This window comes from Balaenoptera borealis (assembly GCF_965194805.1).
Source record: "Balaenoptera borealis genome assembly, chromosome: 20".
In the NCBI taxonomy this organism is placed as follows: Eukaryota; Metazoa; Chordata; class Mammalia; order Artiodactyla; family Balaenopteridae; genus Balaenoptera; species Balaenoptera borealis.
The window spans coordinates 43297524-43320552 of NC_138879.1; the positions used below are offsets into that span (position 1 = coordinate 43297524).

The window sequence follows — 23029 nt, forward strand, 5'->3', positions numbered from 1 at the left end:
TTCCCTGGCGGTCCAGTGGTTAGGACTCCAAGCTTTCACTGCCGAGAGACCGGGTTAGAACCCTGGTCAGGGAACTAAAAAAAAAAAAAAAAAAAGATTCCCCTCCAGGAGGCTGGCCTGAGCATAGGGAGATGAGAATGGGAGGTGCCATCCAAGAGTCATGAGGGCAGCAGCGAGGCTCTGGGAAGTATCCAGAAGGGTATCTTGTTCTTCCTTCTGTCCTAGGAACGTTTCACCCCACCTTGGCAGACTGTTCCCAAAAGTCTCCTAGGGAAGAATTCCTGACCTCTAGCCAGAATCCTCCCTTTGGGAGATGGCTTCCCTCTCCCTGGCCCCTGCTGGAAGGAGCACGGCCATCTGGACTTGGAGACGAGCGGTGACATCCAGCATCCCCTGTGAACCTGAGGCCACACTCACCTTTTGCCCTCAGTGTTGCCTCAGCCTCACCAGCCAGCTCATTGCACCCCTCAGCCCCAGGGGAATGTGCAACTGGGAATAACCCACTCTCCAGCAGGCAGTGGGGCGTGGAGCCTGGGTCCCGAGGCCCGGAACCTCTGAGGGGTGGGAGTGGCCAGGCTCTCTGATAGCTTTTGTCCCACTCTGAGACAACCTGAGGACCAGCACATTCTGAGCCCTGCTGGGGACAGAGGAGAGAAAGGGCACGGTGACCACTCACTTCCACTGAACGGTGCATGGCCAGGCGCTCAGAGATGTTCACGGGCTCTGCCCTAGGGAACCCCGGGTCTACCTGGAGATGACAGCAGGCAAGGGCTGATTGGCATTTACACCCTGCTCTTCATTTTGTAAGAGCTCTACACTCATGACCTCTCTTTTTTTTTTTCCTTTATTTATTTATTTATTTATTTATGGCTGTGTTGGGTCTTCGTTTCTGTGCAAGGGCTTTCTCCAGTTGCGGCAAGCGGGGGCCACTCTTCATCGCAGTGCGCCGGCCTCTCACTATCGCGGCCTCTCTTGTTGCGGAGCACAGGCTCCAGACGCGCAGGCTCAGTAATCGTGGCTCATGGGCCCAGTTGCTCCACGGCATGTGGGATCTTCCCAGACCAGGGCTCGAACCCGTGTCCCCTGCATTGGCAGGCAGACTCTCAACCACTGCGCCACCAGGGAAGCCCTATGACCTCTCTTGAAGTTCCTATCCAGACACTAAGTCAATGCAGAACAGGATAAGAGCTTGGGAGAGAGCAGTTCAAACCCTGAAGGATCAAACTAAGCTCAGAGGGGCAGGAGCGTGCTATTGAGATGAACCTTGAAAGGGGGGGGGGGCGCAGCTTTGTGTGGAAGGGTTTCTCTGTGGAAAGAGCCACTGCAGTAAAGGCACAGAGACAGGAAAGCCACCGACTGTCCTGGGGACAACTCAGTGGGTGAGCACAAAGCGGGGATGGCCAGGTGGGTGAGAAACTGTACAAAAAGTCTTTGAGTACCAGTCTGAGGAGGCTGGACCTTGCTTAATGGGCGATGGAGAAGCAGTGGCGGCTTCTAACTGGAGCAGCATTTTAGGAAGATTAAGTTGGCAGTAGCCCAAGACAGCAATTCAACTAACACATTGCGAGTGTCCATTCTTTGCCAGACCCTGGCCGAGGTGCTGAGAATACAAAGGGAATAAGACCCAGGCCCTAGCCTCCTGGGAGAAAATTAGATAATCCTCTAATTACAGCCCAGTGGGATAAGTGAGGAAGAGCTGTCTGGGGGCTGAGTGTCTAAGATGCACCCACCAAGACAGGGAGGGGGATTTCTTTAAGGACCTGATGTTCTGACCTGGGGTGGGGGAGGGGCTGGAACAATGGGGCTGCCATGGGGAACCAGGAAAGCCAGGAGGAACCACTGGGAGAGGGAAGGCGGGTGGTGAGGGGAGTCGGGAGTTTGTTTGTGGACACCGTGAGCTAATGAGAAGCCAGGGAAGAAACATTAAGGGCTGTAATTACCGCTCAAAGCAAATGGCAGCGCCGAGAAGCGGGGTAAATGGGGGGGGGGGGTGGCTTTCTCTCCAGAACCTCTCGGCTTCAACAACAGTTTCCCACCCAACAGCCCACACCCTTCAAGGTCCTTTCTCTCCCCAAAGCAAACCTAAACTGACCCTCACAGTGCCCCCTGCCCGCGTGGAGCTCCATCTTCTGAGAAACCTGCAAACAGCCCCGAGCTGCCTGAGATGAAGACATGAGTTATTTTTGACTGAGATCCAAGCCCGGGCCCTGAATTCTTTTGTCTTCCAGGAATCCCCCAGTCATGTTTGAAGTCTGCAAGTCCGAACAGCGGGCGCAGCTCAGGGAGGAGACCGCCACTTGGAATCCAACCACCCTCCATCCCCAGCTCCAGCATTCTTCCATTACTGCCCGCTGTCGAGGAGATCAAACGGAACATGACTGCTAAACGGACTTTTTTTTTTTTTTTCCCTCTCCTTTCGTCTCTTCCTCTCTCACGCCAGGGCCAATTTTCCAAGGAACTTAAATCATTACTGAAAGATGTCTAGGTCAACAGACACCAAGCCCTTTCAGAGAGAGGCATGGGCAACCCAAAAGTGAAGCTCAGAAAAGCAGAGAGGAAACTTTCCTGGTTCCAAGATTTAGCCAGCCCCACATTCAGGGAAACTCTCAGCTGCTTTGCTGGGTCTCCTCTTCCTTCTCTGCCATCTCCTTGGGGCTAGGCTGTCCCCAGGGTCCCATTTCTGGATCCTCTTTGGGCCTCCAACACTCTGTGTGACCTTTGGTTATGCCATAGGCAGGCCCTGTGTCCTCAGCAAACAGCACGTGCATGTTCAATCGTGTGCCTCTCTGACGAATGCTCTCTCCTCCAGAAGCTTTCCTCAACCCTCCAGGCCCAAATGGACCACTGCTTCCTCTGGGTCACTTTTTTCTTTTGACCTTGCATTAAATTATCCAAGTTTTGTCTTCCTTGTATGAAAATACATATTCCTTGAAGGAGAGATTATGGCTTATTCAATTTTGCACCCATCCCAATACACAACACTGCACACCGTAAGAGCTGAACAAATGTCTGTTTAATGAAAAACAGAGCATGTCTCTTGATCTGACATGGAGTCTAATTACATAGTTATTACTCTCAGCCCTCAACAAGAAACAAGTTTTATGTTATAGAGAAAAGATTTTTCTGCATAATAAAAATACAATTGTATCCCTGCTGCCTTTATTTCAAAGCACTTACACATTTGTCATTTCATTCCATCCTCAAAAAGCTGGCCTTTTTGAGGTAGCAGAACAGGTACAGATGGGGACAGTAAGATCCCCAGGCCCAGAGGAGGTTTGATTCTCCATTCCTCTCACCAAATTTCTTATTTTAAGAGTGAAAGACCAAAGCCCCAACCACTGCCCGCAGTGACCTTCTCCCAAGGCAAGCGGGTGGGGCTAAGTCAGGGCACCCGGGGGGGGGGGCTTGTCCAGCTGTAGGCTAGTAGGAGTCAGAACAGTGGGGGGTGTCTCTGGCTGTGGAGCAAAGCCATTGGATTGTTTTTCTGCTTTGTTTCTGTTAAGCTACATGTGCAGCGCCCCCAGGAGGGGGACTGCTTTGCTGTCACTCCCCACTGCACAGAGCCAGACATGAGTCTGTGCAGAGTGAAAGGGACAGAGAGAGTCTGGAGGCAATTTGTCACAAAGCCCGTGGTGAACCTCCTGCTTGAGAGGCCACTTCACGAGGACAAGGACTTGGTTCTGTCTGCTTACAGCAGAATCTCTGACTCCTAGGATGACTCCTGGCACCTAGAAGATTCACAGCAAGTACGTGCTCAGTGAACGGACCTGTCCTATTCATACTTCTCCAGGCCTGGGGAAGGCCTCCCAGATGTCAGAATTCCTGGGAACTCTGCCCAGTGTTTGGCCTCAGAGGACTTCCTTGGCCTCCTTCGGGGAAGAGTGTTCATTAATCCAGCACCTCTAGTGAGGCGCTATGGGGAAGAATGCCTTGGGGTCCATAGGCGGGTTTGCTTGCTTTCTTTCTTTTTAAAATTTATTTATTTTTGGCTGCATTGGGTCTTCATTGCTGTGCACGGGCTTTCTCTAGTTGCAGCTAACGGGGCTACTCTTTGTTGCGGTGCTTGGACTTCTCATTGCGGTGGCTTCTCTTGGTGCGGTGCATGGGCTCTAGAGTGCAGGCTCAGTAGTTGTGGCACATGGGCTCAGTAGTTGTGGCTCATGGGCTCTAGAGCGCAGGCTCCGTAGTTGTGGCACGTGGGCTCAGTAGTTGTGGCTCACGGGCTCTAGAGCACAGGCTCAGTAGTTGTGGCACACGGGCTTAGTTGCTCCGTGGCATGTGGGATCTTCCCGGACCGGGGCTTGAACCCGTGTCCCCTGCATCGGCAGGCGGATTCTTAACCACTGCACCACCAGGGAAGCCCCACAGGCAGGCTTTCTGATGATGAGTTCGCAGCAGCAGCAGCAGCAAACACCCTGGAGCTCCAGATCCAGGCTGACATGGGGCAACCGGCCCAAGGGAGACAGAAGAGAACTGCGGCAGTGGTGGCGGCAGCAGCAGCAGCAGCAGGAACACCAGGCAGAGGAGTGAGACAGCGGGCACTCAGATCTGTCTCCTGCACCTCTCAGCCACTCAGCCCAAGTGAGGCTGTGTGAGAACTTCTCAGTACACGTTGTAAATACCATCTGTCACACTGCCTGCCCAGACGCGGCCTTCCTCCCTGGAAGGGAAGCATTCTTTATTATTTATGCAGAACGCACCCTACTTAAGTGCTGTGCCACCAGGAGAGGGAGAGAAAAGCCCAGAAGAGTCGAAGACTCCAGGGACCCACCCCTCGGAGAGCAGCTGGTCATGGGGGCTTGGTCATCCTCTTTCTGGGGTGGGGGTGGGAGGTGAGCTCTCAAATCTCCTGGGAATTAGGAAGCTTGCATTCTCGTCCTAGTTCTGCCACCAGCTTGCTGTGCGACCTTGGGCAAAGCAGCTCAACCCCGTGGGCCTCCATTTTCTCATCTATAAATGCAGAGGTCAGATTAGATAGATAACTTGTGACACCTCTTCTAGCTCTGCAGTTCAATTGTTCTCACTCTCATCCTTCGCCCTCCTGCTGTTTGCTCAGAAGCCTGTTCATTTTCGATCATCCCTTCCACCCAGGTTGGCCAGGGCAAATACAGATGAGGATGTGATTCCTCAGCACTTGCGAGCAGGCCCAGGAGTCAGCAGACCTGGGTTCTTGTCCAAGCTCTGCCACTATTTAGCCATGTGACCCTGGGGAAGGCACAGTTTCCTAACCTGTTTTGTCTTTTGTGAAACATGTGGGTGGGACTAGGAGATTTCAGTAGGAGAATCCACCTTGAAATTCCGTGATCTCTGATTTCCCCTCCCAAAACACTGCTGATAAACATCTTGACAGCCTGAGGCTCCAGACACAGAGATGAATTAGACCCTCATTGAGGTCTAAGACAGGTGGAGAAGACATGCTAAAATGCTAGAAAAAAAAAAAACAAACCTGCAGGTACAATGTGATGGGTACTGAGTAGAGATATATACAAAGCATGTGGTGGCAGAAAGGGGGTCCAAGTAAATGATGCCAGAGCTGAATCGTAAAAAACCAAGTAGGAGTTGGCCAGGTGGATGAGGCTTGATGCGTTCAAGACAGAGGGAACTGCATGTACTAAGGCAGGAAGGTGTGAATCTGCATAGAAACTGCCCGCTTGTTGTTAGGGTGATGGAGACACTCTGGGAGTCTTTGCAGTGACTGCTTCCTCTCCCAGCCCTCTGGAACAATCCAGTACTCCCTGGATGGGGGTGAAGGGGCTTATGGTTGACGGCTCAGCTTGGCCTCCCTGTCCATAAAGCCTATCACCAAGGAGATGAGAGACTAATAAGTCTCCCCTTCCATCTCCTGCCTTTATCAGTTCTCTGAATTAGAATCAGTAAAGCAGGCTGGAAATAGGGGGCTGGCTCCAGGGGCTCCAAGGTGACCCACGGTTCTCCAGCCTTGTACACCATCAGGCTGCGTCAGAGGAGGAACGTGGCTTTGTGCAAACTGGGGGCCAGCGGCTGGCTGGCATGGGCGGTCTGGGTTTGCCGGGCAGCCTCCCACGTGCGGCCGGAGCACGTGATCTGTCCTACAGCTGTGGCGGCCTGTTGTGGCTCCTCGGGGAGCTGTCCAAGTCCTCTGCAGAGAGATGGAGTTAACCTGTCCCTTCTCCGTGAAGGACGTCCTGCAACAGAAATGTGCTTTCCCCCCCGGCCTCTCAATCTGGCTGCTGCGGCTCCAGTCTGCAGCCTGTATGCCGGCTCTGCATACTCCCATATACACAAGAACAGCAGACAGGAGAAACGCACGCATCCAAGACATCCATTAGCTGTGAACAGCCTCATAGGCTGTGAGCCATGGGGTTAACCAGGCTCGGGGAAAGCCTGTGAAGCACCAGTAAGCATTCTGCTGGCTTGGCTTGCTGCAACAATTTATATCCAAGAGAAAAGGGCTGCAAGTCAGGGAAATACCAGAACCGCTGAAGGAACGGGCACATTTGCCAGATGGTTCCTGGAGCACCATTGTATCTGCAGAGGAATGGTCTGAAGCGGGGGGAGGGGGTCCTTCCATTGGAGAGCAAAGGCGCTGGCTGATGGCTCATTCATTATCCTAGGGCTCGTCTGGAGCAGCTCTGATTGCCTGAGGTTGAGGTGGTGATGGGGATTGGGCCTCTCCAAGTGCTCCTAGCTCTGTTTCTTTAGATACCTGCCACCTGTATCTTCTTTCCCAGCTTAAGACAGTCAGTCCATTCTCCTAACTGCCAGCTGTCATTCTCTCTCCTTAATGTAACTGTCGGCATTTAGTCAATTATACAGCTTGGGCACCTATGATGTGAGTTTGGTTGTGCTGCCAGGGCTGAACTGTGAGGTAATGGGGACTAGGCTGGGAGTGGGTTTGAAATTATTTGCTACATTAGCACAGAATTTTCAAGAGCTCATTGTCTTCCCCTGCTAACACATGTGTCTGCCTTTGTCTTCCTCCGTGAAACTAGATTGTGAGCGGTATGTGCTATGTCTGTCTTGGCTTTGCTACATATTCCAGGTGGATTGGTCATAGCCTGAATCCCACAGATGCTCCTGAAAGCCTTGGTCGCCGGGCAGATGGGGGCAGGGTGAGTGGGCAGTCAACACAAAGGCATCCCTACCGCAGAGCCCGGTGTTGCCCTTTTACTTGTGGTCAGTGGCCTCCCCCCTGCATAAGGACAGCAGCAGAGCAGCAGAGTCTGTATGTCGTGATGATGACCACTTATTGGGGAACCTGTAACTGTCCATTCGCTGTAACTTCCGGGCTAGATCACGACCTCCACAATGACAGGATGCCTTTGGAATCACCTCCCTTTCTCTACCTCTTAGAACAATGCCTGTCGGCGTGGTATCTAGGGGGCTTAGTGGAAACCACATATCTTTATTCATACAGATCTCTGTTTGCCTCCAGCAGGTTAGTTCACTTAGGCTCAATGAGCCTCACTTTCTGTGGATATGAACGAGGCTAATAAGACACAGCTTGCCATCGTGTGGGTAAAAAGGATGAGACAGTGCTGACACACAGTACCTCTCAGTCAGCACCAGTGCCCCTCCCTTTTCCCCCTGGATACTCAATACATGGTGCTGAATAAATGAATACATTATTTCAGAGATGAATATACTTTGGCATCTTTCTTGGATACATTCACATTCTAAAAAGCCCATACATTGCAGTTTTTGTTTTTGTTTTTTTCCCCAAACCAACACCAAGGAACCAAATTTGCAGTTTACAGCAGGAGGCAGCCACCTTCTGGAGGTCTAAAGTGGTTTCCAACAGATGGAGAAGTACCTAGGGTCATTTATTTTTAAAAGAGAATACAAAGAAACTAGCTCGGGGAACAACGCCACAAGACTGTGTTTGACCCCTTCTCACCTTGACACAGGAGGCACACAGTTGGTGCCTAATAAATGCACACCAAAGCCTTGGCCTTCGGAGAGGCATGGGAGTTGCAAGACTGGCGGGGAACCACATGAAGTCCTGGAGCCAGACTGTCCTCTAGTGGGGAAAAATAGCCAGAGCACCCCGAGACCCAACCGAGACATACAAAGCCCAGGGCTGGTGGTTCCCTAAAGGGCTCCAGATCAGCCCCAGGGTGCGGCCACCAGGACTTCCAGGGCTGTCTTCATGACTGGGAAATACCAAAGAAACGGACAACACATTTTCCAGGGAATGCCTTTCTGATTGTATTACTCAGAAACAGACATTGCAGCCACACTTGTTCCTTAAAATGACTAGGCATTAGTCAGTGAATGGGGTCTAGGCAATGATTCTAGGCTGCCAACATCACAAAAAGAAACCAGTCATTCGCTGTCTCTGAGGGAAGTACACAGCACCACCTGTGAAATATTCTTGCCATAGAACTGAACCTGAGTCTGACCCAGCCTCTAGATTTAACCGCCAGTTTATAGGAAACAAATTGGTAGTTAACAAATAAATTTACAGAGGAATATGTTGAAAACCACCACGGGGATGCGGTCAGAAAAATTCAGACTGTGGAAAACTCTACAGGACAAATGACCTCCTTTCTTCAGCAATAAATTGCAAAGAGAGAGGAAAAGAGATGAATCTTTTTTTGGATCCTCATTTAAACAAAATGGGAAAAAACCCACAAAAACTTTAGACAAATGGGGAAATCTGAACTCTGTATTTTGATCTTAAGAAATTGTTTATTTCTTTTAAGTGTGAACATGGTGTTGTGGTTATTTTGTTTAAAGGTTCCCTATATTTGAGAGGTACACACTGAAATATTTTCTGATGAAATGATGTGCTGTCTGGGATTTGTTCAAGATCATTTCAGAGTGGGTGGGGGAACAGATGAAATAAGACTGGCCACATTGATAACTGTTGAAGGTGGCTGATGGGTACATGAGGGTTCATTATGCTGTTTGCTTTATTTCTGTTTTTATTTGAACATTTTCATAATTAAATATTTAAAAAATCCCTACTAGAAAAAGTTTCCACCATGATTACCCTCAGGAGAGCCCATAGAAGACTCCTTTAAAGCTTTATTCTCTCCCTCTATGAGGAAACAGGACCCCACTGTTCGACAACTTCTGTAGGATGGGGTGTTAGGGATTGCTTTCACCTGGAATATCAGAAACACGCTCAGAATCAGATGAGCTGCTGTGCTTTACAGCTGTACCATTTGAATGAGCTGTTCTTTTATTTACTCCTGGATAATAGGGTGGGAAGAGGCCAAGAACCAGTGGACGCATCTTCTAAGGGACTGCTTCGACAATGCTCTGACATGTGGGCCGGGGGGACCGTTGCTCCCATGCTCTCTACAATCTCCAAATTATCTGCACAACCCTCTCTCTTCAGTGATAACTTTTGACCCACAACTTCCCCCAAAAAAGGCACTGGGCATCAGAGCATCAGCAAGTGTAGAGGTGGATTCAGCACCTCCCGCCTCCTTTCTAACCCTCATACTCTCCTCTGCCGCTGGCTTACATAAACACAGCTGTATCAGCAGCCCGCCAGTTGCCAACTCTCCTAGAAGATATTCGGCTTTTTTCCTATTCTGGCTAAAAATAAGTCCCAGGCTCTCCTGGGCATCTGCAGGTGGTGTGCTCACTCTGTCATGCTGGAGTTTTCTTTTTTTAAAATTTATTTATTTATTTATATTTTTTTATTTTTATTTTTGGCTGTGTTGGGTCTTCATTTCTGTGCGAGGGCTTCCCCCAGTTGTGGCAAGCGGGGGCCACTCTTCATCGCGGTGCGCGGGCCTCTTCACTATCGCGGCCTCTCTTATTGCAGAGCACAGGCTCCAGACGCGCAGGCTCAGTAGTTGTGGCTCACGGGCCCAGTTGCTCCGCGGCATGTGGGATCTTCCCAGACCATGGCTCGAACCCGTGTCCCCTGCATTGGCAGGCGGATTCTTAACAACTGCGCCACCAGGGAAGCCCTGGAGTTTTCTTAGGATGCTGTAACTCAGAAATGTGGTGTTGCCCGTACGAAGTGCATGCCAGAAGCTCTGCTCCTTCTTTTGGGAAATGGTCATACGCAAAATCAAAGCTGAAAGGAGCTTAAGGTCTGTCCCATAAGGCCTTTGCTAACTGGGTACTAACCTCAATCAAGGCATCTGACAGAGGGCGTTTGTACAAGTCCCAGTCCTGCTACTTAACTGGGTCTGTGACTGGCTATCTAAATTCCTTTAGCCACAGTTCTGTTATAGTTTTAATGGGGATGATGATACCATACCTCTTGGTTTTGAGAATCAAATGATATGTGAAAAGGACTTTGGAAACAGCTCTATAAAATGTGCTAATTTTCCCTCCTTTTTATTACACTCTCCCATCCACCCCCAGCAGGCTCTCTTTATGCATTCACTAAGCAAGTATCTGAGTGTTTGCTATGTGCCAGGCACTGTGCTGGAGCTGAGAGTAAAGCAGTGAATAAAACACACAAAAATTCTGCCCTCACAGAGCTTACAGTGCTGGGGAGACTAACAACTAACAAAATTAATTATATAAAAAGTACAGTATATAAAATGGTGGTAAGAGCTATAGAGAAAAACAAAGCAAGAATTCAGGCTAGGAGAGCTACTATATGATCTAGCAATCCCACCCCTGGGCACATATCCAGAAAAGATGAAAACTCTAATTCAACAAGATACATGCACCCCAATGTTCACAGCAGCACTATTTACAAGAACCAAGACATGGAAGCAACCTAAGTGCCCATCAACAGATGATTGGCTTAAGAAGATGTGGGGTGTGTGTGTGTGTGTGTGTGTGTGTGTGTGTGTGTGTGTGTATATATATATATATATATATATACACACACACACACATACACATACATACAATGGAATATTACTCAGCCATAAAAAAGAATGACATATTGCCATTTGCAGCAATATGGATGGACCTAGAGAAGATTATTCAATAGGAAAAGAATAGTTTTTTCAAGAAATGGTGCTGGGACAACTGAATATCCACATGCAAGAGACAGTAGTTGGCTCACTAGCTCACATAATATACAAAATTAACTCAAAATGGACCAAAGGTCTAAATGTAACAGTTAAAACTCTTAGAAGAAAACATGGGTATAAATTTCGGTCACCTTGGGTTAGGCAACAGTTTCTTTGATATGTTACCAAAAGCACAAACAACACAATGAATAAATAAATTGGACTTCTTTAAAATGAAAACTTATGTGTTTCAAAGGTCACTATCAAGAAAATGAAAAGACAACTCACAGAATGAGAGAAGATAACAAACTTTTACAACCTGACAATAAAAAGATAAATAACTCAATTGTTAAATAGGCAAAGGACTCAGAGGTCCTCTAAAGAGGACATACTAATGACCAATAAGCACATGAAAAGATGCTCAATATCACTAGTCGTTAGAGAATGCAAATCAAAACCACAATGACGTTATCACTTCACCCTTACTAGGATGGCTATCATAAAAAGATGGACCATAACAAGTGTAACGTCAGGAAAGGATGATGGGAATGTAAAAATGTTGCAGCCACTTTGGAAAACGGTCTGGCAGTTACTCACCATGTTAAAAATGAGTTACCATGGACTTCCCTCGTGGCGTGGTGGTCAAAAGTCCGCCTGCCAGTGCAGGGGACATGGGTTCGATCTCTGGTCCGGGAAGATCCCACATGCTGCAGAGCAACTAAGCCCTTGTGCCACAACTACTGAGCCTGTGTGCCACAACTACTGAAGCCCATGCGCCTAGAGCCTGTGCTCCGCAACAAGAGAAGCCACCGCGATGAGAAGCCTGTGTGCTGCAACGAAGAGTAGCCCCCGCTCGCCGCAACTAGAGACAGCCCGTGCACAGCAAAGAAGACCCAATGCAGCCAAAAATAAATAAAATTAAAAATAAATTAAAAAAAATTGTTCTGTGAATTCAGAACACCATGATAAAAAAAAAAAAGTTACCATATGACCCAGCAATTCCACGCTTAGGTATATACTCAAGAAAACTGAAAACATATGTCCATCCAAAAACTTGCATACAAATGTTCATAGCAACATTATTCATAATAACCAAAAGGTGGAAACAGCTCCAAAATCCATCAATTGATGAACGGATCAACGAAATGTAGTATATCCATGCAATGGAATATTTTTTGGCCATAAAAAGAAGTGATATACATGCAATAACATGGATGAATCTTGAAAACATGCTAAGTGAAAGAAGCCAGACACAGAAGGCCACATACTGCATGGTTCCATCTAAGTGGAAGATCCAGAATAGGCAGATTCATCAACAGAAAGTAGATTGTTTGCCAGGGCCTGGAGGGGAAGTGACTGCTAATGTATATGGAGTTGCTTTTGGGGGGCGGTGATGAAATGTTCTTGAATTAGATAGTGGTGATAGTTATACAACTTTGTGAATATATTAAACACCACTGAATCCTACACTTTAAACAGGTGAATATTATGGTGGGTGAATTATATCTCAAGTTTTTAAGTGACAGAATAGGAGAAGACATTGGAGAAGCTTCCAAGCAATGCTACTGTAAAGGTGAACAGAAGAATGGGGACAAGATAACTTTTTCAGGAGGCAGAAATAACGATATGTTTGTATAAGAACATCCAGGAGAAGGAATTCCCTGGCAGTCCAGTGGTTAGGACTCCATGCTCTTACTGCCAAGGACCCAGGTTCAGTCCCTGGTCGGGAAACTAAGATCCCGAGAGCCGCGAAGTGCGGCCAAAAAAAAAAAAAAAAACATCCAGCAGAAAGGAAAAAAAAAAGTTGATGATGCAGGGGGTGGAGAGACAGAATTGTTGGAAGATGTAGATGAGAGGGGATGGAATCCAACGCTGAAGTAATGGGGCTGCCTTGTGGACAATTTATCTGTAGTAACAGGAGAGAAAGGACAACAGATACATACAAATGCAGGTATATATGGTGTGGGAGCTTGAGGAAGTTCTCTTCCAAGTGCCTTCCTTCAGAGAGCTCAGTCTATTTTCCTTGAACTTCTTGCTTACAGCCTCCTGTCTCAACACATGCCTTCAAAGAAAGCAAACTAGCTTCAAAGAAAATTAGCAAGCAAGCAAGCAAACCAATCCCCAGAAATCATCTACCCCAGCAGCTGTTTAAAATTCATTCCACCCAAACTGGTCATTCTTTTACTCTGAATTCTTGCAACGATGTTATTTATTTCTGTTATTTTAATCTATTTTTAAATTAAGTTTTATTTTATTATTGAAGAGTAATAGTTGCACAAATAAAATTCAAAAGGTACAGAAGCAAATCTCTCTCCTACCTCGAGGCTAGTTTATTGCATATCCTCTAAGAGATAATCTATGTATATGAGACCATATGTGTGTATATTTGCATATGTATCCCTCATTGCTTTTTTAAACTACAAATGGTATCCAAACTTACTGTTCTGCATCTTGCTGTTTTCACTGAATATATCTTGGAGATTGCCTCATATCAGTACATATAGCACTGCCTCCTTCTTTTGCATAACTACTATGATGTGATGGTTTTAAAATATGTTCACAAGTCTTTGATAGTCCTACCTTCAAGCAGTAGAGCTTGATTCCCTTCCCCTTAAGTGTGGGCTGGACTTAGTGACTCACTTCTGATAGATAGAATATGGCAGAAGCAATGCGTGTCCTCCGAGACTAGGTCATGAAAGAAAATGCAGCTTCTCCTTGTTCTCTAGCTCTTCACTCACTTGCGCTGTGGTGAAGCGAGCTGCCATGTCACTCAAGTAGCCTTACAGGAAGAGGCCCATGTGGTGAGGAACTGAGGCCTCCTGCCAACAGCCGTATGAGCGAGCCATCTTGGAAAGGCATCCTCAAGCCTTAGTCAAGCCTTCAGACGACGGCGACCTAATTACAGGCTCTGAACCAGAACCGCCCAACTAAACTGCTCCTAAATTTCTGACCCATCAGAACAGTGAGATAACAAATATACATGTTTAAAACAAATGTGTCCTGTCTCTTGCATCATCCTATTTCAATCTGAAAATCCCTTGTCAACCACAAAGCCTGCCGTGAATATAAAGCGTAACCCTCTCTCATCCCACTGCCTCTTGCTGTGTCTCCATCGACCATCAGCACATAACATCTGAATTTGCTCAAACCACACAGCTCTGCGGTAAAACAGTGCGGTGCGTGGGGCTTTGAACCATGTCTGTGCTGGCCCCTCTCATGTGTTCTCAGGTGGTGATTTCCCCCAGGGAAGTTGGTATTTTCATCAGTGCTTCCACCAGGAATTCTCTGGGTCAGTGTGAGAGCCATATAATTTTAAGTTTTTGAAATGGTTCTACTTTGTTCAGAAAGTGAAGTTAGCTAAGAAACAAGTCTGACTTTCTGGGCTTTCCAGTCTCTACCTCTGACCTGGGCAGGCCTCCCTGCAGTGTAGAGAGGAACTGTCAACTGTTCTCTGAAGATGAAGAAGGATAAAAAAGAATCTAGTCTTTTCCCTGGAGTGGGAAAGCAGCTAATAGCATTCAGATATTTTGAGATGAAACTGTTACCATGGGAATGTTTCCATATCTCTCCCTTAACAATGATGGGTAGAAACAATGAACAGTACAGCTCTCAGAATTCTAGAAATAAAGGAAACAAGGGAAGGAAGATGAAGCTGGAAGAACAGGTTCCAAAGAAAGGATTGATGAGTTCAGTCAAAACTCTGCTCCGGGTGCATTCGAGGAGAATGGGGGGAGTTCGTAGGTCAGCATTTTTTCCCCAAGGGTCAGGGTTCCCATACAGGCTACAGGTGGGTGATCTGGAGGTGGGTGGGGGTGACTGTTCAGTATTGCTGGTAGGGGGGCTAAGCTGCTCTTTCCTTCTGGGGCTTTATGTGGGAGGCAGGGAGTGGGGGAGGAAAACAAGACCTACCAATTCCTGACGCTTCTAGCCACTTTTCCGTTTCTGTCCTGGCAAGAAGTCAAAGCGCTTTGAGGATCCCTCCATCCCCAGGGCCTCAGACTGGACCCTAAAGGCAGAAGCCTGCTGGTGCACAGACATTCTCATCTTGCAATCCAGAATTTCCTATGCTGTACTGCCCTCTACAAGGGCTCAGGAGTTATTTCTTAACCAAGGAGGGACCACTACCTTGCCCTCCATCCCAAACTACCCACTGCTTGAAGCACATGTAGGGGTCCCAAGCAGCTCACAGCCAGCTGAGCTCCTGTTTCTCCAGGACCTTGGGAAGTCAAAGGACAGATGACTTATTGATGAGCAAGACAGGTTATCTTTTGTGACAGGCATTTTACCCTTGTCTGCTATAACCCCATACCCCCTTCTCAGGAGGATTTGTTGCCTTTTTTGTTGTTTCTATTTTTTGAGAAGAGGCACCCTAATAGAGCCATCCTACCGACAAGATGAATGGGAATCCAACCTGCTAGTGGGGAATTTAAGAACCCATATCGATGAGTGGGTAAAGATACATGCAGATTGGGTACCCCCTTAATGTAAGCACCTTTTAATATCATACAAAGAGGAAAGAAATGGATACCACCCCACCACGCACCCCTGCACATGTGAACTGACCTAAGGTGAGGTGGGATGACAATGGACTGTCTGCTCACCTAAATGCTTATCTGTCAGTTCCCCCAGGCCTAGGTTTGCTTAGAGTATCGGAATCTAGATTTTCCATTTTTGTTGTTGTTGTTTGTTTGTTTGTTTGTCTTTGGCCACGCTGCACGGCTTGAGGGATCTTAGTTTCCCCACCCAGGGATTGAACCCGGGCCCTCAGCAGTGAAAGTGCGGAGTCCTAACCACTGGGCCGCCAGGGAATTCCCTCCATTTTGTTCTTGAGATCTTTAGTTAAAATATAACATAAGCAGCACTTGAACTGTTGCTTGGAGGTAGCAGGTAGAAGTTAATCCTTACCAGAATGCAGCATAAAGACCAGAAACCATATTGGGCTGGGTGAACAACCAGAGGACAGTGTCTTCCTTCTCTAAACGAGCACCCAGTGAAGCAACACATACAGCTGTCCCTGTTTCTCACACCCTCCAGAACCACACGTTTTCTGTTCCAGAATTTGTTTCACAAAGTGAAAATCAGTTGAAAATTTTGGTTTAGCATAAACATAAGCTGAGCAGAGAGAGTGCAGCAGGGAGCTCTAAAGACAGGTGGCTCCACTGGCACAAAGAAGCCAGCCAGGAGACACTCTAAAGCAGGCTTCCTTGCCCGACTCCCAGAATCATTGGCTTTGGGAGCGCCATAGTCCTGGCCACATGAGGAGGGCTCTCCCTGGCAGGTGACATGCCTCTCAATTCTTTCTCACTGACTGCAGGGCAGGCAGAGCTTCTTCATTTGGGCTTTGAAGGCCATTTCTGATAAACAGTAACTCTCACTTCCAAAACATGAATCCTAAAATGTGGCAGAATCCTGATTGCAATGTAAGATGCTACATCTGCACCTGGCTTATAACCTGGTACATGTTTCAGCTGCCACTGACACTTAACAGGTGACCAAAGCTTTCCTGTTGCTTGAGATGAACACCTATTTTGTTTCAAGTGCATTATTTTTAAAAAATATTTATTTATTTATACAGTTTTTATTTTGGCTGCTCTGGGTCTTAGCTTCGGCATGTGGGATTTTCGTTGCGGCATGTGGGAGCTTTAGCTGTGGCATGCAGGCTCTTAGCTGCAGCATGCAGACTTCTTAGTTGCAGCACGCAGACTCTCAGTTGCGGCATGCATGCAGGATCTAGTTCCCCGACCAGGGATCGAACCCGGGCTGCCTGCATTGGGAATGTGGAGTCTTACCCACTGGACCCCCCAGGGAAGTCCCTCAAGTGCATTATTATACAGTATATTTTTCAAACTCAGCATCTACCTTGACATTTTTTAATAGAAATGTGTGTCAAAAATGTTTTTTACATACCACACTGAAGGAAATTCCTTCAAAGAGGTGATTGCTGATCTCCAGCCCCAGAAGTAGGAGGCACACAGGAACTTGAACTCCTTCAGCCCGAGTGAAACTAACTAAATACTTTTTATATATGAATTGTTCAAGGTCCAAATGGAACACGACCTCCTCCATAAAGCTTTTTGGGAGCTCCTCAACTTCAGAAAATTCCCACTTTGCTTGAATCCCCATTGCACTTGATTTTATCTCTTACAGTTCTTATTATTTTTCTACTTGTAGTAGACACTTATTTACATATTACCTCTCAGAAGATAAAAATCTATCTCACTATAGCTATCTTATCTTTAGTTCTCACAACACCCAGCCCAGCACTTTATTCATTCATGCTTCTGAATGAATGAATGACCAAGCAGTATGGAATCCCTCGTGATAAAACTAAGTGCAGGGACTTCCCTGATGGTCCAGTGGTAAAGAATCCGCCTTCCAATGCAGAGGACACAGGTTCAATCCCTGTTTAGGGAACTAAGACCCCACATGCCGCAGGGCAACTGAGCCTGCGCGCCACAACTACTGAGCTTGCGCGCCTTAACTAACGCTTGCATGCCACAACTACAGAGCCCACACGCCCTGAAACCTGTGCTCCACAACTACAGAGTCCACGCGCCCTGGAGCCTGCACGCCACAGCTAGAGAAGAGAAAACCTGCAGGCCACAACTAGAGAGAAGCCCGCACACCACAATGAAGAGCCCATGTGCTGCAATGAAAGATCCTTCATACCTCAAACGAAGATACTGCCTCAACTAAGACCCAATGCAGCCAAAAAAACAAACAAACAAACAAAACAAAACAAAAAAACAACACTAAGTGCAGCAGGAGAGAGATTGTTGAGCTCAGGCTAAGGAGGATAGTTGACCAGATGACTTGAAGAAAAGCTTAGACCCCAACTCTGAGGCCCATGACCACTATACCTGAATTATCTGAGTCCCTGCCATTCTGTAGTTGATTTTGCTGAGGCCCCTCCCCACAGTGTCTCAGCTGCCAGAGCTATCTCAACAGAAAATATCTGGGTTTCCCTTTAGTTTTACTTCCTCACTCAGTCCAATAAGCTGCACTGACTTCTATAGAGTTTTAAGGCAAGTAACCTTAAGTTGGTTTATTTGCCTGCTCATTCATTCATTCATTCAAAAAATATTTACTGAGGGACCTCCCTGGCAGTCCAGTGGTTAAGGCTCTGCGTTTCCACTGCAGGGGGCACGAGTTCGATCCCTGGTGTGGTCGGGGAACTAAGATCCTGCATGCTGCACGGCACGGCCAAAAAAAAAAAATTATTGAGCACCAACTACGTGCCAAGTATTGATTGTTCTAGGCTCTGAGCATACAGTGGTGATTAAGACACCTTGACAGCAGTCTTGGTGATGATTTTTTGGATCTGGTTCCAAAAGCAAAACGAACAAGTGGAACTACATCAAACTAAAAAGCTTCTGCAAGGCAAAGGAAATCATCAACAAAATGAAAAGGCAACCTACTGAATGGGAGAAAATATTTGCAAGTCACATATTTGATAAGGAATTAATAACCAAAATACATAAAGAACTCATAAAACTCAACAGCAAAACAACAATTTAAAAGTGATTAAAAATGGGCAGAAGATCTGTATAGACATTTTTCCAAAGAAGATATACAGGTGGTCAACAGGTACCCGGAAAGATGCTCAAAATCACTAATTAGGGAAATGAAAATCAAACCACAGTGAGATATCACTTCACACCTGTTAGAATATCAAAAACACAAAACATAAATGTTGACAAGGATATGGAGAAAAGGGGATCCTTGTGCACTCTTGGTGGAAATATAAACTGGTGCAGCCACTATGGAAAACAGTATGAAGGTTCCTCAAAAAATTAAAAATAGAACTACCTACAATCCATCAATTCAACTTCTGGGTATCTATCTGAAGAAAACAAAAACACTAACTTGAAAAGAATATGTACCCCCTTGTTCATTACATTGTTACTTGCAATAGCCAAGATATGGAAACAACCCAAGTGTCCATCAATGGATGAATGGATAAAGAAGATGTGGTGTGTGTATACACACACACACATATATATAAACAATGGAATATTATTCAGCAATAAAAAAGAATGAAACCTTGCCATTTGTGACAAACATGGATAGACCTTGAGGGAATTATGCTAAGCAAAATAAGCCAGAGAAAGACAAATATCATACAATTTCACTAAAAAACACCCCCGCCCCAAGCTCATAAACACAGAACAGATTGGTGGTTGCCAGAGTTGAGGGGTGGGGGGTTGGGGGTGGGTGAAATGAGGGAAGGGGGTCAAAAGGTACAAACTTCCAGTTATAAAATAAGTAAGTCATGGGGATGTAATGTACAGCATGGTGACTATAGTTAATAATACTGTATTGCATATTTGAAAGTTACTAAGAGAATAGATCTTAAAAGTCCTCATCACAAGAAAAAAATTTTGTAACTATGTATATGATGGATGTTAACTAGACTTATTGTAATGATCATTTCACAATATATACAGATATTGAATCATGTCGTGCACCTGATACTAATATAATGTTATATGTCAATTATATCTCAATTTTAAAGAAAGACAGAAAAATCGCTACTCTCACAAAGTTTATATGCAAGCAGAGGGGAGACACTCAACAAATGAAGGAATACACATGAGGAAAAAAAAGGATGAAACACAGATGGTGAGATGCTAAGAATTCGGGGTGATGTTTCTGTGAGCTTTTTTTTTTTTAGATTAGATGGTCTAGAAAGGTTCCTCTCTGGGGAGATGACATTTAAACTGAGATATGAATGACAAGAATGAGGCAGCTTGGCAAAAATCAGAGAGAAAAGCATTCCAAGCAGAAAATAGTCAGTGCACAGGCTCTGAAGCAGGTACACAACAGGTCTAGGAACAGGGTAAGGTCAGGAAGCAGGCAAGGAGCAGCTCAGGTAGACTTTATAAGGCAGGGCAAGGAGTCTAGGTTTTATTTAAGTGTGACTAGACACCAAAAGAACTTAAGCATAGTCATGGCAACATAAAAGAATGGATTTTAGAAGGAAAAGAATGGGAGTGGGAAGCCAACAGTTAGTTAGTGAACTTGCATTTAGTCCAGGTGGGAAGTCACAGCGGCCTGAACTTAGGTGGTCGTGGCGGAGATGGAGATAAGAGGACAGTTACGTATTTTGGAAGCACAGTCAACGGGACTTGTTGATGGATTGCAGGGGTGGGGAGAGCAGAAGATAACTCCCAGATTTTTGCTTTGAGAATGTACTCTGCTAAAGTGGGAAAACTGGGAAGGGGGTGGTTAGTGCTGGATACCAAGGGGTCTGTTTAAGGGGCCTCAGATATCCAAGAGGTAATTACAGGCAAGAAACAATAGAAGTGTGGATTTCTGGAATGAGGTCAAGGCTGGTAATACTGATTTGGGAGTCACTGGATGAATGAATGTATGTATGTATGTATGTATGTATGTATGTATGTATGTATGTATTTGGCAGCACCGTGTGGCTTGCGGGATCTTAGCTCCCCGACAAGGGACTGAACCCGAGCCATCAGCAGTGAAAGCACAGAGTCTTAACCACTAGACCACCAGGGGATTCCCTGGAGGACAGGATTTAAAGTCAAGGGGCTGCTAGTAGCAATGAGCTATACCTAGTTCCGAGATCTTGGTTTCTAATAAAATAATAAAAGGACCAGTGTTCCTTGGAGAAATGGTTGGTGTCAGCACTAGGACAGGGAAAGTACAGGATGATGCCTGGGAAGTACAAAAGTTGCCTGGAACTTCTTACGAGGCCAGAAAGTAAGGAGGGCTCAGAAATAATGGGCACATGTTGAAACGGCACATGAGCCAAGTTGAAGGCGCTGCCACTGGCCAAACCTGAGATAAGAACAATGAGCAACACTGAGCAACGAAATAAATGATAGTAATGGACTATGACGCAAAGAACAAAGTAAATATTCACAAGCCCATAACGATACACGCAAATCACTGAATAAATATATGGGGGGAAAGGCTTTGTTCTCTCTTACAGTACAATTCCAATTAATAAATGTAGAAGAAATGATAGAAGTAGAAAAGTTGGCAAATATTACAGTAGTAACTGTTCTGGGCAAGATCAGCAATAGTCAAAATCACAATGAAGGTACCACTTCACACTCACTAGAATGGTTACAGTAAAAAGGACAGATAATAACAAGTGTCAGCAAGGATGTGGAGAACAAGAACCCTTAGATGCTGCTGGTGAGAATGTAAAACGGTGCAGCCACTTTGGGAAACAGTTTGGCAGTTCCTCAAAATATTAAAACTGAGTTACCAAATGACCCCACAATTCCACTCCCAGGTATATACCCAAAGGAAATGAAAACATATGTCCACATAAAAACACTGGGAGTTCCCTGGTGGTCCAGTGGTTAGGACTTGGCACTTTCACTGCCGTGGTCCGGGTTTCATCCCTGGGCGGGGAACTAAAATCCCTCAAGCCGTGAGGTGCAGCACCCACCCCCCCCCAAAAAAAACAAAAAAGAAACACCTTGTACACAAACGTTCATATAGGCATTATTCATAACAGTCAAAAAGTAGAAACAGGGGCTTCCCTGGTGGCGCAGTGATTAAGAATCCACCTGCTAATGCAGGGGACACTGGTTCGTGAAGATCCTACATGCCACAGAGCAACTAAGCCCGCAAGCCACAACTACTGAGCCCATGTGCCACAACTATTGAAGCCCGCACACCTAGAACCCGTGCTCCGCAACAAGAGAAGCCACCGCAATGAGAAGCCCACACACCGCAAGAAAGAGTAGCCCCGCTTGCCGCCAACTAGAGAAAGCCTACGTGCAGCAATGAAGACCCAAAGCAGCCAAAAATAAATAAATAAATAAATAAAATTTTTTTAAAAAGTAGAAACAATCCAAATGTCCATAAACTGATGCATAAACAAAATATGGTACAGACATTTCACGGATACTGCATTTTTTTTTTTTTTAACAAACTGAAGGTTTGTGGCAACCCTATGTTGAGCAAGTCTATCCGTGCCATTTTTCCCAATAGCATTTGCTCACTACGTATCTCTGTGTCACATTTTGGTAATTCTTGCAGTATTTCAAACTTCTTCATTATTATCGTATTTGTTATAGTGATCTGTGATCAGTGATCTTCGATATTACTATTTTAATTGTTTTGGGGCACCAGGAACTGTACCAATATAAGAAAGCAAACACAATCGATAAATGTTGTGTGTGTTTCGGCTGCTCCACCAACCAGCTGCTCCCATCTCTCCCTCTCTTTAGGCCTCACCACTCCCGAGACACAACAATATTGAAATTAGGCCAATTAATAACCCTACGCTGGCCTCTAAGTGTTCAAGTGAAAGGAAGAGTCACACGTCTCTCACTTTAAATCAGAAGCTAGACATGATTAAACTCAGTGAGGAAGGCTTGTCAAAAGCTGAAACAGGCTTTTGCCAAACCGCCAAGTTGTGAGTGCAAAGGAAAAATTCTTGTAGGAAATTAAAAATGCTACTCCAGGGAACATATGAATGATAAGAAAGCAAAGCAGCCTATTGCTGACATGGAGAAAGTTTGAGTGGTCTGGATAGAAGATCAAACCAGCCACCACATTCCCTTAAGCCAAAGCTTAATCCAGAGCAAGGCCCTAACTCTCTTCAATTCTGTGAAGGCTGAGAGAGGTGAGGAAGCTGCAGAAGAAATGTCTGAAGCCAGCAGAGGCTGGTTCATGAGGTTTAAGGAAAGAAGCCGTCTCCATAACATCAAAGTGCAAGGTGAAGAAGCAAGTGTTGATGTAGAAGCTGCAGCAAGTTACTCAGAAGACCTAGCTAAGATAATTAATGGAGGTGGCTACACTAAACAACAGATTTTCAGTGTAGATGGAACAGTATTTTGGAAGAAGATGCCATCTAGGACTTTCATAGCTAGACAGTCGTCAATGCCTGGCTTCAAACCATCAAAGGACAAGCTAACTCTCGTTAGGGGCTAATGCAGCTGGTGACTTACAATGAGATTAATGTTGTTTTCATGCCTGCTAATGCAACAGCCATTCTACAGACCACGGATCAAGGAGTAATTTCAACTTTCAAGTCTTATTATTTAAGAAATCTATTTTGTAAGGCTATAGCTGCCATAGATAGTGATTCCCCTGATGGATCTGGGCAAATAAATTGAAAACTTTCTGGA

General features: G+C 45.9%; 1 protein-coding gene across 4 annotated transcripts in view; it reads right to left on the minus strand.

Moving 5' to 3' along the window:
• RHOT1 (ras homolog family member T1) overlaps positions 1-23029 on the minus strand; it is a 91150-nt gene that overhangs the window by 474 nt on the left and 67647 nt on the right. For all 4 annotated transcript variants that reach the window (XR_014238198.1, XR_014238199.1, XR_014238200.1 and 1 more), the window contains one exon: positions 1-23029. This exon is cut by the window's right edge. The gene's annotated coding sequence lies outside the window, so the exon portion shown is untranslated.